A 5,718-nucleotide genomic window follows, 5' to 3' on the forward strand; every position below is an offset into this window, starting at 1 on the left:
CGGCAGGGGACAAGGTCATTGAATGCCCGTTTGATGCCTAAACAGTGCAAAAAGTGACCATTAGGAGCGCCACCGTTTGCCACGATGGCCTTCTCTTCATCTCCGCTTGCCACCGTGTACCCCTGGCTGCACAGGCTCCCGCCACGCGCCCCTGAGGAAGCCTCATGGCGACGCGCGGGTGGGTGCGCTGGAGCGTGGGTACAGAGTGGCAGCGGGCCCCCGGCGAGTACCTTGTCGGGGTCGTCGTCTTGTCGAGTCCAGAAGCTTGTCGCTCACCGGACCTTGCCGGGACGTGCGGTGCATCGCGGCAAGTTTCTTGAAGTGCCGTGGTTGGCCTTCCCGGCAAGCTCCTCTTGCCGGGGCCTTGTCTCTTCCCGGCAAGATCCTCTTGCTGGGGCCTTGTCTCTTCATCTTAAATGCTTTGTTCTTGAATGGCTCCAAAGGAACCCACGGAGGACTCTGGCGGTTGTCCGGCAAGCCTTGCCGCACGGCGCTGCAACTGCCCGTGCACAAGTTCGGGATACTAGGGTACCCCTACTCTAGTACACCGACAGTGTGCGATGCAGGGCATACGGTTCAGTTCAATGAACTGTTTGCGATGAGGAATAAGAATGGAAACGGGCAGCCAGATGAAGGCATGTCCGATATATGGCATACAGTTCACTCGGATTAACTGTTTGTGATGAGGCAGAACAACAGAAACGGGCAGCTAGATAAAGGTGTGTGTGATTGAGGCATACACTTCAGAAGGATTAACTGTTTGCAAGTAGGCAACAGAACAGAAATGGTCAGGCAGATCAAAGTGTCTGCGATTGATGGCATAGACTTCACATGAATGAACTGTTTGCGATTAGCCACAACAAATAGAAATAGTTAGACAGATCAACATGTGTGCGCTAGATGGGCACACATTCTAACTAAAATAAGCGTGCGTGATGGTAATAACGACCGTGCACGGTTCTTGGAACAAGATGTGTGCTGACATTGACTATTGCGGTGCACCCTATGGTGCAAACGCCACGTACGTGGCCAAGAAAGCGTGCCCACGTTACGCCGTCCGGGAATAGTGCCGCACTTAGAAATTATAGAACCGTCAAAAAATTTTGAGCCCGCGTCCCGTCACATTCCAAATTGCAAACCTGTTCACACCGATCAAAACCTAAATGATTTCCCACTTAGGAGCGTATTAGTACTCGGTTATAAATACTACAACTCCAAGATGACTGCACATTCCTCCTCAACTCCTCATCCACAAAAACAAACAAGTCATTCATCATTGTTCCCTTGCGTCTGCCATGGCCAGCATGAGTTCTGATTCGAGAGATTGCCAAGAGGGAGAAGAGAGCCAGGAAGCGGAAGAACGAGAGATGCTTCGTCTCGCTACGAAAGCAGCCAACATGTCCCGCCGTGCGGCCGTAGAAGCACAGAGGTCCCATCGCACCGCCAAAGCAGCACGAAGGTCCCGCCGCACCGTCGATATGCAGCAGACTAGTGCGGCTGCGCCACGGAAGCAGCAGAGATGTCTGGCCGCGCCACGGAAGCAGCAGAGATGTCCTCCCGCACCGCGGTGGCCTGGGAAAATGTGTTGCGGGCAGGCGAGGACTCCTACAGGCACATTCATGAGATCGTCCATAGCTAGATGGATCAGATCTCCGGCTGGGCGAGCTTGCAGGACGATATGAAATCCTTGTTTGAACAGGCTACCGGCGTCATCCGGCAACTAAGGGAGAGAAATGCGAAGCTCCAGGCCGAGCGCGACCTGCTGAGGACGAAGATCGCCAGAAGTGCGGAGCAGCAGGAGGAGACCACTGCCTTGTTGAATAGGACCAGCGTCATCATCGAGAAACTTATGGACGAGAATGTCGTGTTGCTCATGAAGCGCAAAAGGCTGGTGGAGGAATCTGTGGATGCTCTCAAGCAGCATATTGAGGACAGGAAAGAGCTCATCGCCGCTTGCCGCGGAGACTAGTTCTCGCGGCCTGCAGCAACTCATCAAGAAAGTAGAGATCAGCGAGCCAGATTGTTGTCTTCCTTCTTCTTTTGCCCTTGTGTATTTCAGGCGTTGCCGCATGTGGCTTTTTTTAATTATGTTCCTAAATATGTATGACAATTATTATCAACTATCATCGTCCTTATATTCATCATGGTTGCTATAAGTCGTAGTCGATGCTATATAGGTCCGTTGGATCTTACTTCAAGATCCGTGCAGAACTTTCTTTTCAGATTTTCATTTCTCTCTCTTAAACACTACTAGGAAAAAGGCTACTAGCAGCGCGGGTAAAATGGCTACTAGCAACGCGGCTACCCGCGCTACTAGTATATCGCTACAGCTAATAGTTAGTAGTAGCACGGGTGAAATCCACGCTACTACTAACATTTTAGTAGTAGCGCGGGCGCAACCTGCGCTACTAGTAAACAAATAGTAGTAACGCCTCAGGTTTTTTCCCATGCTACTACTAAAAAGTTAGTAGTAGCGTGGATGCAAACCCATGCTACTACTAACGAAGTAGTAGTAAGGCATTTGGTGTTTTCCCACGCTACTACTAACTAATTAGGAATTAAAAAAAATTAAAATCCACCAATTACATTCTATACATACAATTCCAACTAAAACAAACACATATTTGCAATAAACCAGCAGCATTGCACATCATTACTAATCCAAGATTTATAATAAACCAGCAGCATTAGAGCACATCCTGTAAGAGCATACATATTGTCATGGCTTTTCATGCCTTCAATTAAAACACCTACACTTCTTGCAAAGTCACTTACTCCCAGCTAGTGCAAACACAGTTACAAGCAAACCAAAATGCATAAAAACACCAAACAGTGGCATCCTATCTCTCCATAAAAACACCAATCAGCGCTACCTCCAATCCTCGGCTCACCGGGTCGGCCTCCAGCATCTGCAGCTATGTGCTCTTCAGCTCGTAGTGCCTCCACGCCTTGGTCCAGCATCTCCTTGGCACCTTCCTGAGTGCCTGCAAAATTTATCAAAATTATGCATATTCAGATAATAGATATTCAGGAAATTGGGAGCGAATAGGAACATACATGACATACGCATTACTATTGGAGAAGACTTGGTAAACTACTTATACAAGAAATGGACAGGAAGAAGGAGAATGGCCAATATTCACATTCGTATAATTTTGACCTCAATAAAATTTGAGACATGTAACAACTCAGACTCAGTTTTTTGGTGAATACTCCCTTGAGAAATTAATCAAGATCATCACTCAATTTTGCTTTTCTGATTACCACTTCAAAATGGCAACGAAAACAAACAAACAAATGAATCATTGTTATGTTCTTGAGCTTGGTTAGCTTCGCCACGAGCACATAAAAAGTAGCAACTACAAAATAGTGTAACAACTACCAATCAAAATAATGAACTATCTAGCATGAGACAAGCAGTGTGATAATTATGAAAGCTGCGAGATAACTAGGACGCAACAGAAAGTTTGCCACTTGATTCCGTCAGTGTAGATAACATCCCAGGCCTGCCTTCCCCTCCCTCCACAATGGCTAGTCCGAAGGCACATATAAGAACAAACAAATTTGTATGACGAAATGATGCAGTGGATTACTTAACTCCTCACTTGTCCAGTAGCACATATAAAAAATTAACTTCCTACTTACAGCAAATATTACACAATTACGCATTCATACCGTGAAGAGAAAGGTGGCTTCTTCCTTACCCAGGCATTTACGGAGAAATGTATAGTCTTTGCATCGAAACGTAAAGGGTTTGCAGCCCCTGCTTGTGGTGCTGCTGGTGGTGGGGCAGCTGATCTGGAACTAGAACCTACACGTGATATGTATGAACTCAGTTGTCAAACACAGTCTTTGAAACCGTTGGATCTTATATGGCTAGTAAAAGTGCAGTATAATTTTACCTGAATTGCGAGCCCTGACACTCTCACTGGATGCTGAAGGTGAAGACCTTATGTCTGGCCTGCTCGGCTGAGTGGAACCAGTGGTTGACATAGGCTCGACCACCAAATCACGATCCTATCAAGTCAAGAAAGCAAACCAAACAGATTTGCCATTTCCAGATTCAAGTGGATAGCTGTGTTTGCCATTTCCTAGACTCTGCGACAAATCCGACATGGAGTAAAAAATCGCAACCCCACAAAGAGGCAACAAGAAGGAAATGTATATATCTACCAAACAGCTGGTTTATTCAAGCGAACAAGCGTATCTGGAGCTGAGGCTCAAGATGCAGTAACCGGTCGACCGGGAGAACACCATAGGGTTCTATTGTAGCAACAAGCAACAGCAAACCTCCCCTTAGCTAATCAGCTACTACTAAGTAGTAGCAGTTGAAGACGCCAGCTACCATTTTCCTAGTGGTTGTAGCTGTCTTTTGGACATGTTAAACTTCAGTTTATGTTTTAGAATATGTCAAAATCAGTCTGACTAACTAGAAAGACTCTAGTGCATATTATATAATCTTTTGTATATGATGGATGTTGTTCTGAAAGCCAAGTTCATTGCTTCATGTTGTTGTGGCGTATGGCAGAATTTTGTATAGTTCCTAAGATGCTCTTATGGAGCTGATATGTTGTATATGATTTTGCTGGCGTTGAGATTGTATAGTTCCTGTTTCATATCTTGGTTTCTCTTCTTTTTTTTAACAAGAGGGGATCGTACCGCCCTTCCATTTCCACTATCAAAACTCAGAAGTCATGATTGGTTTCTCACTCTATTTTTCATAGTTTATCACTTTATATCATAATTTAGGCACCTCTACAGCTATTTTTTGCAAAATCAAGCTTCAGTGCTATGGTTACTGAGAACATGTCGACATTTTGCAGGAATTAACAAAGAGGTCAAGTGAGCAGCTTACATCAGTTCCGAGGATGCCGGCAACCCCTGCTATGGCAAACCAGCAGTGCACGGGCTCGGCCTCGACGTACCACTTCAGGTCCTTAGGCTGCTTCCCGAGCCCCAGGGGATCAAACCCATAGTCACCAGGCAGCCTACAATGACAAACACCAAGAAACCCATCAGCCTAACAAGCAAACATCGCCACCTGCAGAGAATGTCGTCAGAGATTACCAAATCGAACCGCCGTGCTCCAAGCTCGCTCACGGATTTCACCCCGAAACACGCACAAATCAAGCCCCCGCGCTCCAACCTGCAAGCTCGCTCACCGATTTCACCCGAGCCACGCACAAATCGAACCCCCGTACGTCCTCCAATCTCGCCGATGGATTTCACTCGAGCCACGCACGGATCGAACCCCCTTCAACATCAACCTGCAGGCATCATGGAAGAGCAGGACCTTAATTATGTTGAAAAAAATTCATTATAATGACTCAGCATCAAACTAGACTAGGTAGTAGTGTCCGTCCGATAATGTCAGAGACAAAATCATTGTTGTTGTCACTGGTAAACTGATTACAACCGACCTCACTCACTCAGTCACTCACTCACTGCTAGGTAATGGCAGTGAGGAGTATATGCTAATATCACAGACAAAACCATCGGTGTTGTTGCTAGTTACAGCCGAACTCACTCGCAAACTCACTCGCAAACTCACTCACTGCTAGTGCTAGTAGTACATTCTGACGGTGATAGATATTACGCCCCGCACCGGATATATATTTGAGAAGCTGACTAGAAGCAGCAGCACGGATCAATTCCGCCGAACCTAAGAGAGAGGGAGAGAGAGAGAGAGGCCGTCATCATACCTCGGGTGGGTGGGGG

The 5,718-nt window shown here is 46.6% G+C and overlaps 1 long non-coding RNA gene across 2 annotated transcripts in view; it reads right to left on the bottom strand.

Annotated features, from left to right (window-relative positions):
* Window positions 1–2,650: 2,650 nt before the first annotated feature.
* The window catches only part of LOC119277152, a 3,737-nt gene continuing 669 nt past the window's right edge, over window positions 2,651–5,718 (bottom strand). Inside the window, exons 1-6 of one of the 2 annotated variants that reach the window (XR_005136949.1) lie at window positions 5,703–5,718; window positions 5,068–5,267; window positions 4,856–4,988; window positions 3,903–4,098; window positions 3,705–3,811; window positions 2,651–2,984 (exon numbers count right to left, since the gene is read on the bottom strand). This is a non-coding gene — a long non-coding RNA (uncharacterized LOC119277152). The remainder of the gene's footprint in view (window positions 2,985–3,704; window positions 3,812–3,902; window positions 4,099–4,855; window positions 4,989–5,067; window positions 5,268–5,702) is intronic. The other variant, XR_005136948.1, reaches the window with a different exon arrangement.

The sequence above is a fragment of the Triticum dicoccoides genome, chromosome 3B (genome assembly GCF_002162155.2).
Source record: "Triticum dicoccoides isolate Atlit2015 ecotype Zavitan chromosome 3B, WEW_v2.0, whole genome shotgun sequence".
In the NCBI taxonomy this organism is placed as follows: Eukaryota; Viridiplantae; Streptophyta; class Magnoliopsida; order Poales; family Poaceae; genus Triticum; species Triticum dicoccoides.